At 43.3% G+C, this 18,842-nt stretch overlaps 1 protein-coding gene across 1 annotated transcript in view; it reads right to left on the reverse strand.

The window, feature by feature from the left end:
- The window catches only part of LOC140464700 (tumor necrosis factor receptor superfamily member 17), a 78,107-nt gene extending 66,023 nt beyond the window's left edge, over nt 1-12,084 (reverse strand). The window contains exon 1 of the mRNA XM_072560131.1: nt 11,995-12,084. The gene's annotated coding sequence lies outside the window, so the exon portion shown is untranslated. The remainder of the gene's footprint in view (nt 1-11,994) is intronic.
- Between the last annotated feature and the right edge of the window lie 6,758 nt (nt 12,085-18,842).

The following is an 18,842-nucleotide window of genomic DNA, read 5'->3' on the forward strand; positions in this document are numbered from 1 at the left end:
TGGGACCAATGGGTGAACTGCAGTTCTCACTCAATCTAAAGGAAGGTCCAACAAAAAAAGTAAATAAAAAGTGCCTCTTCCCCTTGACACTGAATTCCCATGGTACCTCCAAATTCCCCAAACTACATACTCACTTTGCTATGTTTCACTCTGTATGGGATCTCTCCTTCATGATCGTGCAAAGCTTACAATGCCACAGCATTCACAACCTTTCTTTCACAAGAGTTGATTAACAATAGGTAAACATTTTCATGCAAAGAGCAGGATTCCAGGTGGCTAAAAGTGTGTGAAGCTTCTCTACAGGTACTCTTTCCAACCTTCTTTGGATATTTAACCAGCATTAAAGGCAGGTGGATTAGCTGGGCTTCTGGAATACAGGTGTAACTGATGCTTGTAACGTTTCCGATGAATCTGCGATCAACTTGAAGACAACTGAGAACACAGGCAGACAGCTGTGATTGTTTTGGAAATGGATATGATCATGCAGTAGTACATCCAGATTATATCCTGTTGGATGGACAACATTGCATCCAGGGAATAAAGATGGGTTTTCTCTGAAAACTGTTAGAAAAGTTTAAAAAGCCAATGTTCCAAAACTGTGACAATGTGAAGCAGCTTTTTATAAGTCATTCTAATTTTTAGAGAGCAGTGTCATAGCACCTCCCCATCATTAATCCTCACTGATGAACCTGGAAGAGAGCTTCTAAGTGGATCTTTGCTGCTGGAATAAGCAGAGCACTTTAAAAAATATTTCCTCACACAGGCAACATTAGGACAGTATCACATGGCACTGGTTATATTTTTACCATGTCATAGAGTCATAGAGATGTACAGCATGGAAACAGACCCTTCAGTTCAACCCGTCCATGCCGATCAGATATCCCAACCCAATCTAGTCCCACCTGCCAGCACCCGGCCCATATCCCTCCAAACCCTTCCTATTCATATACCCATCCAAATACCTCTTAAATGTTGCAATTGTACCAGCCTCCATCACATCCTCTGGCAGCTCATTCCATACACGTACTACCCTCTGCGTGAAAAAGTTGCCCCTTAGGTCTCTTTTATATCTTTCCCCTCTCACCCTAAACCTATGCCCTCTCGTTCTGGACTCCCTGACCCCAGGGAAAAGACTTTGTCTATTTATCTTATCCATGCCCCTCATAATTTTGTAAACTTCTATAAGGTCACCCCTCAGCCTCGACGCTCCAGGGAAAACAGCCCCAGCCTGTTCAGCCTTTCCCTGTAGCTCAGACCCTCCAACCCTGGCAACATCCTTGTAGATCTTTACTGAACCCTTTCAAGTTTCATAACATCTTTCTGATAGGAAGGAGACCAGAATTGCATGCAATATTCCAACAGTGGCCTAACCAATGTCCTGTACAGCCGCAACATGACCTCCCAACTCCTGTACTCAATACTCTGACCAATAAAGGAAAGCATACCAAACGCCTTCTTCACTATCCTATCTACCTGCGACTCCACTTTCAAGGAGCTATGGACCTGCACTCCAACGTAGTTTTGTTCAGCAACACTGTCTAGGACCTTACCATTAAGTGTATAAGTCCTGCTAAGATTTGCTTTCCCAAAATGCAGCACCTCGCATTATCTGAATTAAACTTCATCTGTCACTTCTCAGCCCATTGACCAATCTGGTCCAGATCTGCTATAATCTGAGGTAACCCTCTTCGCTGTCCACTATACCGACAATTTTGTTGTCATCTGCAAACTTACTAACTATACCTCTTATGCTCGTATCCAAATCATTTATGTAAATGACAAAAAGTAGAGGTCCCATCACTGATCCTTGTGGCACTCCACTGGTCACAGGCCTCCAGTCTGAAAAACAACCCTCCACCACCACCCTCTGTCTTCTACCTTTGAGCCAGTTCTGCATCCAAATGGCTAGTTCTCCCTGTATTCTGTGAGATCTAACCTTGCTAATCAGTTTCCCATGGGGAACCTTGTCGAACACCTTACTGAAGTCCATACAGATCACATCTACTGCTCTGCCCTCATCAATCTTCTTTGTTACTTCTTCAAAAAACTTAATCAAGTTTGTGAGACATGATTTCCCACGCACAAAGCCATGTTGACTATCCCGAATCAGTCCTTACCTTTCCAAATACATGTGCATCCTGTCCCTCAGGATTCCCTCCAACAACTTGCCCACCGCTGAGGTCAGGCTCACCGGTCTATAGTTCCCTGGCTTGTCTTTACCGCCCTTCTTAAACAGTGGCACCACGTTTGCAAACCTCCAGTCTTCTGGCACCTCACCTGTGACTATCGATGATACAAATATCTCAGCAAGAGGCCCAGCAATCACTTCTCTAGCTTCCCACAGAGTTCTCGGGTACACCTGACCAGGTCCTGAGGATTTATCCACTTTTAACCGTTTCAAGACATCCAGCACTTACTCTTCTGTAATCTGGACATTTTGCAAGATGTCACCATCTATTTCCCTACAGTCTATATCTTCCATATCCTTTTCCACAGTAAATACTGATGCAAAATATTCATTTAGTATCTCCCCCATTTTCTGTGGCTCCACACAAAGGCCGCCTTGCTGATGTTAATGTAGCCTATGGGACAATGTTGGTTTATTGATCCAACTAGATTTGGCACTCTAATAGTTTTAATGACTAAATGCGGTTCTGGCACAGGGTGGGAGAGATTCCTGGTTAACCATGAAATAGAAAGGATTTGTTGCCACAGCAATTCGGACTCTATTTTTGGGACTGTGGGGAGGATGATAGCTGTCCACTTTTATTTATTCATTCATGCAATGAGGGTGTTACTGGCTAGGCTAGCATTTATTGCCCATCCCTAATTGCCCAGACCACTGTTGAGAGTCTACCCCATGGCTGTGGTCTGTAGTCACATGTAGGCCAGACCACATAAGGATGGCAGTTGCCTTCCCTAAAAAACATTCGTGAGCCAGGTGGGTTTTTCTGAAAATCTCTAGTGCTTTCTCAGTCATCATTCGACTGTCGATTATAAAATTTATTGAATTCAAATTTCACCATCTGCTGAGGCAGGTTTTGAACCTGGGATGTCCAAACAACTAGTGTGAATCAAACTGGCAAAAGAATGAAGAGTGTGTTCTGAAGAAGAGTCACTGGACCTAAAATGTTAACTCTGCTTTCTCTCCACACATGTTGCTGGGCCTGCTAAGTTTTTGCCTTCTTGCTCACCCATAGTGAAAGCTGTTACACTGTAAGCTTTGAATAGTCAGGAAGGAGAGATCCCATCCAGAGTGAGACACAGCAGAGTGAGTATATTGTTTGGGGAATTTGGAGGTACCTTGGGAAATCAGTGTAGAGGGCAAGAGGTGCTTTTTGCTTGCTTTGTTTTGGCTCATAATCTTTTTTTTGTTAAAAAGGGTAAATTGAAGGCCAGGATCAGGGTCCAACACAAAAGAGTGCTTTTCACAGGAAGACCATAAGTTCATTGATTGGTGATAACCAATAATTTGTCTTTCTAATATCAGTTACTTTCAGATTGAAGATAAAAAAGGGAAATATTTTCAGGCTACAAACTAAAAGACCAGTATATTTTTTTTAAAAATCCAATTAGAAACCAAGTAAATAAAATAAAGATGTAGGGTCAAGCAGTGTGTTGTAACCACATGATGTGGGAGCTGGTGGACCTCATTCATAGCGATCACATCTGAGGCAAGTGTTGGTTGCTTCAGGAACTCAGGCTCAGAGTTGATGAGCTGGAATCTGAGCTTCAAACCCTGCCTCACTTAAGGAAGGGGGAATGTTACCTGGACACCATGTTTCAGGAGACAGGCACACCCCTTAGATCAACTATCTGAAATTTGGTCAGTGGTTGGAGATGATAGGGGGTGACTGTGAGGGAGGCAGCTAGAGGGATCCAGGAGGTAGTGGTGAAGGAGCCTCAGTCCTGGAGTTCGTCTAACAGGTTTAAGATTCTTGCTCCCTGTTGGATGAGAGCAGGGGTTGTAGGGGTAATGAGCAAACTGACCACGGCACCATAGTACACAGAGCCATTCAAGAGGGGAGAAAAGAGAAATGTAGTGTAATTGTGAATAGCAAAGTCATGAAATAGACACTCTTCTCAGTGGCCAGGATCATGTTGTTTAGATTTAGATTTAGATTACTTACAGTGTGGAAACAGGCCCTTCGGCCCAACAAGTCCACACAGCCCCGCCGAAGCGTAACCCACCCATACCCCTACATCTACATCTACCCCTTACCTAACACTACGGGCAATTTAGCATGGCCAATTCACCTGACCCGCACATCTTTGGACTGTGGGAGGAAACCGGAGCACCCGGAGGAAACCCACGCAGACACGGGGGAGAACGTGCAAACTCCACACAGTCAGTCGCCTGAGGCAGGAATTGAACCCGGGTCTCTGGCGCTGTGAGGCAGCAGTGCTAACCACTGTGCCACCGTGCCGCACCGTGTCTGTCTGGTCCCTAGGTTCAGGATATTTCATCTGAGCTGCAGAGGGCTTTGGTACGGGAGGTGAAAGATCCAGTTGTCATGGTTCATGTCGGCACCAATAATTTTGCTAGAAGGACAAAACAGGTTCTGCTGAGGGAATATGAGCAGCGGGGGACTAAATTAAAAAGCAGAACCAAATCTCTGAATTACTATCTGAGCCATGAGCAAATTAACAAGATTAAATATTTAAATATGTGTCTCAGAGGTTGGTATGGGATGAAGTGATTCAAATTTATGGGATATTGGCACCAGTTCCTTAGAATTATAGAAACCCAACAGTGTGAAAACAGGATATTTGGCCCAACAAATCCACAATGACCCACTCCCCTACCCTATTACTCTACATTTCCCCTGACGAATGCACCTAACCTACACATCCTTGAACACTGTGGACAATTTAACATGGCTAATCAACCTAACCTGCACATCTTTGGACTGTGGGAGGAAACCAGAACACCCGGAGGAAAGCCACACAGACACAGGGAGAATGTGCAATCTCCACACAGACAGTCGCCTGAAGCTAGAATCAAACGTGGGTCCCTAGCGCTGTGAGGCATCAGTGCTAACCACTGAGCTACTGGCTGGAAAGGCGGGAGAGATTCCACTGGGATGGGCTCCGCCTGAATCATGCTGGGATCAGAGACCTTGCAAATTGCATAAGTAGGGCTGTGGATAGGACTTTAAACTAAATGTTTGTGGGGTGGTTTCAGTTGCATGGAAAATTAAGGAAAACAGGGAGGACTCAGCAGACGTTATTGAAGTTTCCAGAACATGTAATAGGACAGAGATTATGGAAAGGGTCAGGAATCTAACGTCAGGCACAGCGGATAAGGGGACACTATGAGAAGGGGTTCATACAACACAGGACTGAGTGAATTGTGCTTAAATGCATACAATATACGAAACTAGGTAAATAAGCTTGTAGCATAAATTGAAATTGCCACATGCGATGTTGTGGTTATCACAAAGGTGTGGCTGCAAAGGGATCAGGGCTGGGAACTAACTATCCAAGGATACACAGTCAATCAAAAGGACAGGCAGATAATCAGGGGTAGCTTGCTTTGACAGTAAGAAATGAAATTAAGAAAGCAAGACGTAGTATAGACTCGGAAAGTGCCAAATCTGTGTGAGTATAGTTGAGGAACCATAAAGGGAATAAAACTTCGATGGGAGTTGTCTAGCAGGAGTCAGGATTTAGGGAAGAAAATAAATTTGGTGGTAGAAATGGTATGTAAGGAAGGCACAATTAGAATTATTATGGGGGACCTCAATATGCAGGTAGACTGAGAAAATCAGTTTGACCGTGGATCTCAAGAAAAGGGATTCATAGAATCTCTGCAAGATGATTTTTTATTTGGAGCAGATTCTGGTAGAATCCACTAGGGAACAGGAAATTCTGGATTTGATTATGTGCAATGAGGCTGATTTGATAAGGGAGAAATGAAATAAGAGGGCAAGCTGGCTAGTAATAAAAGAGAAGATTGCAAGTGTTTCTTCAGATATATAGAAGTAAGAGAGAGGCAAGAGTGGACATTTTACTGCTGGAAGATGAGACAGGAGAAGTAGTAATGGGAACAAAGAAATGGTGGAGGAACTGAATGGGAGAAACTTTGCATCAGTCTTCACAGTAGAAGACACCAGCAGCATACCAGAACTTCAAGAGAGTCAGAGGTATTGGTGAGTGGAGTGGCCATCACTAACAAGAAGGTGCTGGGGAAGCTGAAAGACCTGAAGGTGGATAAATCACCCAGACCAGATGGACTACACTCCAGAGTTCTGAAGGAGATAGCTGAGGAGATTGTAGAGACATTGGTGGCAATCTTTCAGAAATTACTGTATTGGGGAGGGTTCCCAGAGGACTGGGAAATGGCTAATGTAACCCCTGTTTAAGAAGGGAGGGAGGCAGAAGACAGGAAACTGGCCAGTTAGTCTGGTCTTGACAGTTTGTAAAATTATAAAGTCCATTATTAAAGATGAGATTGCAGAGTACTTGGATGTGCATGGTAAAATGTGCTGGATCAGCACAGCTGTGTCAAGAGGAGGCTATGCCTAACAAATCTATTAGATTTCTTCGACAAGGTAATGAGCAAGTTAGACAAAGGGGAGCCAGTGGATGTGATCGATTTGAATTTCCAGAAGGCCTTTGACAAGGTACCACACAGGAGCCTGCTAAATAAGATCAGAGCCCATGGTGTTAGGGGCAAGGTACCTGCATGGATAGAGGATTGACTGACTAGTAGAAAACTGAGAGTGATGATAAAGGGGTCTTTTTCTAGATAGCAGCTGGTGAATAATGGAGTTCTGCAGGGGTTCATGTTGGGACCACAACTATTCACTTTAAACATTAATGATATGGATAAAGGCACTGAGGGCATTGTTGTTAAGTTTGCAGATGAGACAAAAGTAGATGGAGGGGCAGGTAGTGTTGAGAAAGCAGGGTGACTGCAGAAGGACTATGTTAAAAGAGTTAGCAAAGTAGTGGCAGATGCAATACAATGTGGGAAAGTGTGCGGTTATGCACTTTGGTCGGAAGAATAGGGGCCTAGACTATTTTCTAAATGGGGAAGGGCTTTGGGTAACTGAAGCACAAAAGGACTTGAGTCCTCGTTCAAGATTTTTATAAAGTTAATATGCTAATTCAATTGGTAGTTAGCAAGGCAAATGCAATGTTAGTATTCATTTCAAAAGGGCTAAAAGTCAAGAGCAGGGATGTACTGCTGAGGCTGTATAAGGCTCTGGTCAGATGGCATTTGGAATATTGTGAGCAGTTTTGGCCCCCCGTATCTAAGGAAGGATGTCTGGATGTGGTGGTTGACAAAAATGATCCCAGGGATGAAAGTTTTGTCAAATGATAAATTATTGAAAATTCTGGGTCCGTACTCAATGGAGTTCAGAAGGATAAGGAGGGTATCTGATTGAAACATACAAAGTACTAAGAGGCCTGGATAGAGTGTGTTTCGACGAAGAATTTTCCATGAATGGGAGAAGCAAGGACTCGAGGACACATCCTCTAAAGGATGACCCCTTAGAACGAGATGAGGAGGAATTCCTCCAGCCAAAGGGTGAAAAATCTGTGGAACTCATTGCTGTAGAAGGCTATGGAGGCCAAGTCATTCGGTGCATTTAAGAGAGAGATCAATAATTTCTTGATTGGTAAAAGGATTAAAGGTTATGGGGAGAAGGCAAGAGAATGGGGTTTGAGAAACATATAAGCCATGATTGAAAGGTGGAGCAGGTCTGATTGGCCAAATAGCTCGATTCTGCTCTTGTATCTTATGGTCTTATGGATCAGACTTTCCTTCAGGCACAAAACCAAGAAGATAATTGCATAAAACTGTCAGAAAATAATACAGCACTATCCAGTTATTCTGGGGCAAAGATGAAATTCCATTTACAATAGCTTGTACAAGACAATAGTATAATGCAGGTCACCTGGTTGTTCTTTGTATCTCCATGAATATCATTGCTCGGGGTTTGTATTCACAACATCAACTGATTTGCATGACCAAATAATTGTGTACTCATTGTCTTTTTTAAAGATTTTTTTGTTAGACTAACTGCTGTAGACACAAACTGGATCATAAAGTATACAATCATAGAAATTAGACCATAATGTTAATCCTAGCTCTTCAATTTAAACTCCAACGCTAATACTTCACGTTTTTAATCTTCAAATACTTACACGATTTACTTTGAACTGGACTGTATGGCCTCAGGCTCAATACCAACTGTAAAAAAGCTTCTCTGTTCTAATAACTGCATAACTGCATGTGAAGACACATCTTTCAACATCATTCGACTTCCCTGTGTTTTTCTCATGCTAATCCTGTGCTTTTGTTCCCTTGTGCTCGTTCCCAAGAATACCATTGCTCTCCTTAACATCTGATCATGAACATACACACTTAGACTTGCTGTTTGATTTGTCCCCATTGCTTCTTTTTACATCCATGTGGTTACCTTCCATATGATGTTCCTCAAATACTATATGAGGTTTCATACATGCCTCTTTACTAACATCCCTGAAAATCCTTTATAAATAAGATTAGATTCATCTAAATCCCTCTGTTTTAAACTATGAAAATGGAATCTGGGTAATCCAAGATGGGGGATGGGAAAAAATTGTGTCTGTAAGGGCTGCTCGTTTTTTGAGGTATTTTCAGTGTTGGAGCTGATTTCTTCGAATTCTAGGATCTGTAGTTACTGTCTAAGCTGTTATAGAGTCATAGAGTCATAGAGATATACAGCATGGAAACAAACCCTTCAGTCCAAATCATCCATGCCAACCAGATAACCCAACTCAATCTAGTCCCACCTGCCAGCACACAGCCCATATCCCTCTCACACCTTCCTATTCATGTATCTATCCAGATGCCTTTTAAATGTTGCAATTGCATTAGCCTCCACCACTTCCTCTGGCAGCTCGTTCCATTCACGCACCACCCTGTGTGTGAAAACGTTGCCCCTTAGGTCTCTTTTATATTTTTCCCCTCACCCTAAACCTATGCCCTCTCGTTCTCGACTCCCCCACCCCAGGGAAGAGACTTTGTCTATTTATCTTATTACGCCCCTCATGATTATATAAACCTCTACAAGGTCACCCCTCAGCCTCCGAAGGTCCAGGGAAAGCAGCCCCAGCCTATTCAATCTCTCCATATAGCTCAAAATTCTCCAACCCTGGCAACATCTTTGTAAATCTTTCTTGAACCCTTTCAAGTTTCACAACATCCTTCTGATAGGAAGGAGACCAGAATTGCACGCGATATTCCAAAAGTGGCCTAACCAATTACCTGTACAGCTGCAAAATGACATCCCAACTCCTGTATTCAATACTCTGACTAATAAAAGAAAGCATACCAAACACCTTCATCACTACTCTACTTTCAAGGAGCTATGAACCTGCACTCCAAGGTCTCTTTGTTCAGCAACACTCCCCAGGACCTTACCATTAAGTGTATAAGTCCTGCCAAGATTTACTTTCCCAAAATGCAGCACCTCACATTTATCTAAATTAAACTCCATCTGCCGCTTCTCAGCCCATTGGCCCATCTGATCAAGATCCTGTTGTAACCTGAAATACACTACACCTCCAATGTTGGTATCATCTGCAAACTTACTAACTATACCTCTTATGCTCACATCCAAATCATTTATATAAATGACAAAAAGTAGTGGACCCAGCACCAATCCTTGTGGCACTCCACTGGTCACAGGCCTCCAGTCTGAAAAACGACCCTCCACCACCACCCTCTATCTTCTACCTTTGAGCCAGTTTTGTATCCAAATGGCTAGTCCTCCCTGTATTCCATGAGATCTAACCTTACTAACCAGTCTCCATGTGGAACCTTGTCGAATGCCTTATTGAAGTCCATCTAGCTCACTTCCACCGAGCTGCCCTCGTCAATCCTCTTTGCTACTTCTTCAAAAAATTCAATCAAGTTTGTGAGAGATGATTTCCTATGCACAAAACTATCTTGACTATCTCTAATCAGTCCTTGCCTTTCCAAATACATGTACATCCTGTCCCTCAGGATTCCCTCCAAAAACTAGCTCACCACCGATGTCAGGCTCACTGGACTATAGTTCCCTGGCTTATCTTTACCACCCTTCTTAAACAGTGGCACCACATTCGCCAGCCTCTAGTCTTCCGGCACCTTACCTGTGACTATTGATGATACAAATATCTCAGCAAGGGGCCCAGCAATCACTTCCCTAGCTTCCCACAGAGTTCCAGGGTAAACCTGATCAGGTCCTGGTGATTTATCCACTTCAAGAAATCCAGCACTTCCTCTTCTGTAAATTGGACATTTTTCAAGATGTCATCATCTATTTCCCTACATTATACTGTATATCTTCCATGTCCTTTTCCAAAGTAAACACTGTTGCAATAATGCTTGTTTAGCATCTGCCCCATCTCCTGTGATTCCAAACAAAGGCTGACATGCTGATCTTTGAGGGGCCCTATTCTCTTCCTAGTTACTCTTTTGTCCTTAATGTATTTGTAAAAACCCTTTGGATTCTCCTTAATTATATTTGCCAAAGCTATCTCATGTCCTCTTTTTGCACTCTTGATTTCTCTCTTAAGTAAATTCATATTGCCTTTAAACTCTTCTAAGGATTCACATGATTTATCTTGTCTATACCTGGCATATGCTTCCTTCTTTTTCTTAACCAAACCCTCAATTTCTTTAGGCAAAAGTGAGGACTGCAGATGCTGGAGATTAGAGACAAGATTACAGTGGTGCTGGAAAAGCACAGCAGGTTAGGCAGCACCTGAGGAGCAGTGAAATTGACGTTTTGGGCAGGAGCCCTTCATCAGGAATGAGGCTGGAAGCCTCGGGGGTGGAGAGATAAATGGGAGAGGATGGGGCTGGGGAGAAGGTAGTTGGGAGTGCAATAGGAGGATGGAGGCAGGGGTAAAGGTGATAGGTCAGAGAGGAGGGTGGAGTGGATAGGTGGGAAGGAAGATTGACAGGTGGGACAGATCATGAGGATGGTGCTGAGCTGGAAGGTTGGAACTGGGCTAAGGTGAGGGGAGGGGAAATGAGGAAACTGGTGAGGAAACATTGATGCCCTGGGGTTGAAAGGTTCCAAGGCGGAAGATGAGGCGGCATGTGGTGAGGCAGTGGCGGTGGAGGAGTCCCAGGACTTGCATGTCCTCGGCAGAGTAGGAGGGGGAGTTGAAATGTTCAGCCACAGGGCGGTGGGCCTGATTGGTGCGGGTGTCCTGGAGATGTCATTCCCTACACTAACCAGCCTTTCCTTTAGGGGATGCTGTTTCTAAAGTGTGAACCTTTAAACGTGTGTTGACTTTATCGCGATTGCATCACCAACAATTTAAAGTGATTTGTTGTATTGTTTTGGAACTTTAGGGGAAACAATCAAAACAACGGCCCTTTAAAAAGGAGGTTGACAGAAAGGCAGTGACCACATGGGAAGTGATTCAAACGGAGAAAGAAACCCAGTAGTATCCTGCACAACTGTTGCCTTTGCAAATGGCTGTTTTCAAGTATCCCTGGACATCGGAGTTTGTTCTAAGAACAGCAAAATTAAAGAACTGTCAGAGGATGTGGTGGAGGCTGGTACAATTATAACATTTAAATGGCATCTAGATGGGTATATGAATTGGAAGGGTTTAGAAGAATGTGGGTCAAATGCTGGCAAATGGGACTAGATTAATTTAGGAAATCTGGTCAGCATGGATGAGGTGGACTGAACGGTCTGTTTTCATGCTGTACGTCTCTATGACTCTAATTCTTTAAAATCACTGATTATCTATCCCAAGAAAAAAAACCCAAATTTAATTTTGATTCAAATTATTCTTCCAATAACCTTCCAATATTCTTCCAATATCCCATGGCTCCAATAGGGTGCCCGGACTTGAATGCAAATATAACAATGGCCCACAAGTTTCTCAAAATGTTGAGATTAAAACTTGCATCTTTAGAGCCAGTTTCATTGTGTCCATTGTCTTACATACAGTTGAATGGAATCATTTAATTTAAATTAACTCTATGACTACCATAAAACAGGAAAATTCAGGTCAGGCAGAATCTGTGAAGACGGTTATCATTTTGCATCCAATATGCTGTTCTTCTCTTCTGAGGCTGCCAGACCTGTTGAGATTTCTCCAGCATTTGCTATTTTGCAGCTGTCTGTGATTACCATATATTGGAGTCTGGAGATGTTAAATGGTATGTGAAAATGAACACAAAAAAAACATATCTTTCTGATATGACTCAGGCTGAAGTACAATGTTTCTCTTGTGCCTTTGGTAAGTGCAGCTATTTCTCTTAGTCTGCATGAAAAGGAACGTGACATTTCTTCTTCATCTGCAAGAACTGTTATAAAACTGTTCAATGATTCCTCCTTTGAATCCTCCCACTTCCCTCAAACGAAAGGAGTAGCCATGGGCACCCACATGAGCCCCAGCAATTCCTGTCTCTTTGTCGGTTGTGTAGAACAGTCCATCTTCCGCAGTTACACCGGCACCATTCCCCACATTTTCCTCCACTATACTGATGACTGTATCAGCGCCACCTCGTGCTCCTATGAGAAGGTTGAATAGTTCATCAACATCACCTACACATTCCACCCCAACCTTAAGTTCACCTGGACTATTTCAGACACCTGCCTTCCCTTCCTGGACCTCTCCATCTCCATCAATGGTGACCGACACAATGCGGTCATCTTCTCCAAACCCACTGATTCCCACAGCTGTTTACACCACATCTCCTGCCAACCTGTCTCCTGTAAAAACACTATCCCTTACGCCCAAATCCTCCAGCTCTGCCTTATTTGTTCCCAGGAGGACCAATTCCACCACAGAACACACCAGATGGCCGCCTTCTTCAAAGACCACAATATCTCCTCCCAAGTGGTCGTCGATGCCCTCCAGCACATCTCATCCACTTCCCACACCCCCGCCCTCGAACTACACCCCTTCAACTGCAACAAGGACAGAACCCTCACCCCAGTCCTCACCTTCCACCCTACCAACCTCCATATACATCATATATTCTCCGCCATTTCAGCCACTACAAATGGACTCCACCACCAGATATATATTTCCCTCCCCTCCCCATCCGCTTTCCGTAAAGACCATTCCCTATGCAACTCTTTTGTCAGGTCAACGACCCCATCAACCCACTCTCCCCTCCCAGTACCTTCCCCTTCCACCGAAGGAATTACAAAACCTACGCCCACATCTCCCCCCTCACTTCCATCCAAGGCCCCAAAGGAACCTTACACATCCATCAGAGTTTTATCTGCACTTCCACACGTCATTTACTGTATCCATTGCTCCTGATGTGGTCTCCTCTATGCTGGGGAGATAGGACACCTACTTGCAGAGTCCTTCAGAGAACATCTCTGGGACACCAGCACCAACCAACCCCACCACCCCGTGGCCGAATACTACAGCTCCCCCTCCCACTCCGCCAAGTACATGCAGGTCCTGGGCCTCCTCCGTCACCACACCCTAACCACTGACGCCTGGAGGAAGAACACCTCATCTTCCACCTTGGGATCCTCCAACCATATGGAATTCACTTCCACATTTCCCCTCCCCCCACCTTATCCCAGTTCTAACCTTCCAACTCGGCACTGCCCTCATGACCTGACCTACCTGTCCATCTTCCTTCCCACCTATCCGCTCCACCCTCCTCTCTGACCTATCACCATTACCCCCATCTCTGTCTACCTATCGCACTCTCAGCTAACTTCCTCCCATCCCCAACTCCCCCCCTCCCATTTATCTCTTCAATCTCTCAGCTCACAAGCCTCATTCCTGATGAAGGGATCTTGCCCAAAACGTCGATTCTCCTGCTCCTCGGATGTTGCCTGTCCTGCTCTGCTTTTCCAGCACCCCACTCTCAAACTATTCAATGTCAAGTGTATCCTTACCAAACGTTTTGTTAAGGAAAAAATGTGAAAAGCTAGTTGCCAAATTAGTACTATGCTAGCCCTTTGCATAAAGATCTAGGAGTTTCACTTCGGGCTGAACCTTATAAAGGAAAGAGTCACTGCCCACCGCATAACATAATAAAAGTTTGGTGTGTTCCTGCTGGCCCTGAATGAACACAGTTAAAACTGTTGGGCCTTTACTTGGCTCGAGGCCAGACTTCCACCCTATCAGAGAGCTAGTGGCCAACCAAGTAACTGGAGGGTCTCTTGCATCAACAGAGCCCCTTGGAATAATGGCTACTGTTGGGACTGCATGTGGTCTTGAAGAGAAGGCTTTGGTGGAAGCAATTCTGGGAGCCAATGGGAGCTGTCTGGCAGGCCCTGGTGAAAGAATTGTTTTGATGGGGCGGGGTGGGGGCAAATGAGGAAATATAAGGGCAGGAAGACCCAGGTGAAGACAATACCTCCAATGTGTCCAGGATACCTCATTAGGAAGCACAGCCCTCGCCTAGCCGTGGATTCTTGGCATGGGCTAGTGGTGATGTGGAATTCCTTAGATGGTCATTGGCCATTAAATTGTCAAAAGTATTTAGAAAGGAACATGTAAAAGCAAATTGTTAGAAAAAGGAATAGTAGGAGTAAGCAAGAGAAAAGGTGCATCTCTCTCTCTCTCTCTCTGGCTGTTTCTTCCAAGTCCAGTACCTCAATATTTGGACTATTTGTAACAATCATAAAACAAAACTAAGATGTGACCTCAATTCAAAGGCCTGGATCTAACTGAATTTATATCCAAATGGAAGTTTGGTATGAAGAGGTTTCCAATGGTTTCCAATATTAATGACAGAACAGGTGGGATATGCAAATATTACAGACTGAACAAGGACAAGCGGCACAGTGGCTCAGTGGTTAGCACTGCTGCCTCACAGCACTAGGGTCCCAGGTTCGATTCCAGCCTCGGGCAACTGTCTGTGTGGAGCTTGCACATTCTCCTGTCTGCATGGGTTTCGTCTGGGTGCTCCGGTTTCCTCCCACAGTCTAAAGATGTGCAAGTTAGGGTGGATTGGCCATGATAAATTGCCCATAGGTTAGGTGTGTTAGTCAGGCGGAAATGGGTCTGGGTGGGTTACTCTTCGGAGGGTCGGTGTGGGCTTGTTGGGCCGAAGGGTCTGTTTCCACACTATAGGGAATCTAATAATATATTAGAAAAGGAAGAAATGTCTAAAAAGCACCAGGAGAAAGTCAAAGCCAGATAGCTGGACACAAAAATTACATAGGGCTACACCCTTAAGAAAAAGAAGCATGTCCACCATAGGAAGAGTAGTGCTCTAACTGCAGACGTTGAATCACTTTGCACACAAGAGTTCAGCTGGAAAGAAGCAAAGCAAATCTATAAAGATGGCTGCTTGACAGAAGTCAGGCAATGAATCACTGAACCACATACAGTACAAGGTTGACATTGTTAGACCTAAAGGTGATAAATGGTTTGTGGCTATTAGAATGATTAATGCAGAAAGAGAGCATCAAGCAAATGTGAAGTGCCAGTTAGATACCGGTGATTCATGCAACGTTGTCAGTTTTTGAAGAATTGTGTGAAGTTGCTCAAGATGGTGATCCAAAACTGTAGCTTGAAAGTGAGGTTGTGGCCAGATGATGGAATGAAACTCATCTTAGGAGGACAAGTGAAGTTGAAAGCCCAATTCTCTCAACGGGAAGTATGAAGATCTGGAGCTCTGGATTGCAGACATTAAGCAAAATCTACTCATCTAACCTTAAGTAAGTCTAAAGTTTGGACTGATAACCTTAAACATGCCAGAGGATATTTGAGCCATTAAGTCATTCCTTCTGATCAGATCCCAGAGGATTATAAAGATGCTTTTACAGGCCTTAAAAGTCTTTCTGGTGAATATCATGTTAAAGTAGATGAGAGTAGGAGATCAGGTCAGTATCTGCTGAGGAGAGCTCCAGCTGTCCTCAAGTCCAAGCTGAAAGACAAGAGAGAGGAAATTGAGGCCTCACAGATGCAGAAAAGGTTCTGAAACTGGAAAGCAAGATAATAGTGCCAAGGAATCATTTCTAGAAGAGCTGGTGACTGCTGATATGCAAGTGAAAACAGAATAGGCGGTCATCACTGAACAGTAGAAGCAAATGCGTGATAAGAAAAAAATGATGAAGATGATGATGTAGTTGAAGATGCCTGAAGTCAACAGGGATGCAGTGGTCATGAGATGTCAAATGATTGCAAGATGGTTTGAAAGCAACCAAAGTTCTCACCTAATTTGTCATCAGTGTTCGAACATTTATGCAAGCTCACTGATAACCAGTTATATTTTCACCCAGGACATTAACACAAACTGAAAGATGCTGTGCTCAGATTGATAAAGAATTCATGGCTGTTGCTTGTAAGCATTTTAATCAATACCTGGCTGGGAGGTACAGAATTACAGTGGACTCCCACTACAAGCCACTTCAAACCATCTTTATCAAAATACTTTGATCTGCTCCCAGACATCTGTAAAGAATGTTGCTGTGTTTGCAAATATATCATCTGAACATGACATGCAAGCAAGGGAAACACATGCACACTGCTAACTTGCTGTCAAGAGCAGCACTGCTCAAGAGGAAAGTTAATGATGCTCAGACAGATTGTTGAATCTGGAAAATGCAACAAGAAACAGCTTGACATGTTCTGGATTTCATGAACCCAGAACAGTTGTTGAACATGAAGGGGAAATGCCTTATTTAGATTCAGCACTCACCACAGAAATGACACTCTTCAAGGAAGCAACATCACATCGTAAATGAGATAGTAGACAAACTGATAGCAACAACTTGCATTCATGTCGTTCAAAGACCTGAACGCTTCAGAGATAATGAATGAAATGCACATGCAGAAACTGGTGGAAATTGGACAGACTAGAATCATCACAGGTATGTCAATGAATTATCCTTTTTTTGTTGATTTGGTACGTTAGGCAAACTTGTAGCTGCAAATGGTATGCATGCTCATTTCTTTTTGTTTATTTGTTTTTATGAAAAAAGGGAGGCCAGAAAGCCAGTGTATACACTATGACCTCTAACTCTGCAAGAATCTGATTTCATTTTAACTTGTGGCAGCCATTAGACATATTACTTGAAACAATCACCGTGCTTCAAAAATGTCATGAGGCAACTATTCTTTTTATAATTTTCTCCTGCAGTCTACTGCCACTGAGCAAACAAATGAAATAGACACAACAGCAAAACCTTATTCCCACAATTGTACCAGTATCACTGCAAATCATCTCATGCAGTTTTTCACAGCTGAAAATCTGTTTTTTTAATTTACTATTCCTTCACATTACAAAATTAAATGCCAATGAGGCATTATTGGGAAATAATTACCTTACATTTTGCCAGCATTCCTGACATTAGATTAGAATGCTGTCACATTCAAATACAATGTGGATTTCCCAAATACTGTTCTGCCAAAGACCTTTGAAAATTGACCTAGTTAGAGTGACTCCCAATGCTGAAAGCTGATGAGGCAAAACTGAGCGTATCTGGCTACATGTTCCACATCAGCTCAATACACATACTCTTTTTTACTGACATTTGAAAATTAGTGTTTTAACTGAGATCCAGTGGTAAATTTTGAACAACATAGAGTTGAATCAGTTGCACATTTTTAAAACAAACAGCTCAGTTTTTAATCCGGCAGGAAGCTCCAGGATAAGGCTTCATAAATTCTGGTGGTGTTAAGCCTCACTGGGGTAGTATACTAGAAATCAAGCCCCACTATTCCTGGAGTTATCACAAAATTTAAAGATTTTGTAAAAGTTCACAAAATTCCCAAGTTTACTTGTCTTTTAGGCCAAGGTAGAAAGTGTGGCCAGGCTTCTGTACTCAAAATTAATTACTATATATAACAAACAAATGGGTTTTATCTACAGATAACACTCATGAACTTTAGATATATCATTATACTAATTTTACACACACACACACACGAAAGAGTGGGAAGGCAGTTCATTGGTCTTTGTCCACTCTATTCATTGAGATGATCCCTTTGACTTGTCAGTACCCACTGCTCCTTGATCTTCCTTCTCCTGGTACATTCAATGGTTTGCAAGAGGAAGACTCCAAATTATAAGGGAAAATAAACTGGCTTTCTTCAAGCCTCTATAACATCTTGCTGATCATATTCTCCCACTCACTGTAAGCAGAAGTACTCATCACTACTGGGACATCTTGGGCTTATTGCACTGGTGCCATATTTAAAAGGCAATCATGCACCTGGTCAAATACTGTAGGAATGGATCTGCCCTCCACAGTTAGTTTTATTTGTTCCAGATATGGCAGACAAGAGAAAATTGGGGCCTTAATTTGCAAATAGGGACCTGGAGGTGCTGGTAGATGGGGTGATGCAGAGGGCATCAGAGACAGCAGAGGAGTTCACTATCTGAGACCCTGTCAGCCTGGTCTTACACTGCCACCTGGGTCAGTGCAATCTCCATGGTCTGGAGAAATGTGCAATAATGCTGCAAGAAGGTTGATTATGTTTTTCACTCTGCCAGGTTAAGTGCCATCATCTTTTCTCTTCTACCTCAACTCACTCTATCTACCACACCCACTTCCCAACAGGATTCTCTAGCACTTTGACCCTCACATGTAGCAACAAACCTCACTCATTCCCCTCCATTCAATGTCCCTTCCTGCCCCTCTGCACCTCCTACTCACTGACTTGGAACACCTCACCAGATTTCCTCCACATACATCATAAATAACATCCACTTTCATCTTACTCACTGGCTCTCTTTGTTTCATTGCAGAAGGAAACACCTTATAATGATGCAGAAACAGCCATAAAAGGTGGCAATGTGCACGACATTTAGCTCCTTACCCGTTACAAGGAGAGGATCCTGATCCTGACTGCCATGTCTAAGCCCCTGGACTTATGCTGGAGGCTCTCTTTGGTTTACTGTGCTG

This window comes from Chiloscyllium punctatum, chromosome 40 (genome assembly GCF_047496795.1).
Source record: "Chiloscyllium punctatum isolate Juve2018m chromosome 40, sChiPun1.3, whole genome shotgun sequence".
NCBI lineage: Eukaryota > Metazoa > Chordata > Chondrichthyes > Orectolobiformes > Hemiscylliidae > Chiloscyllium > Chiloscyllium punctatum.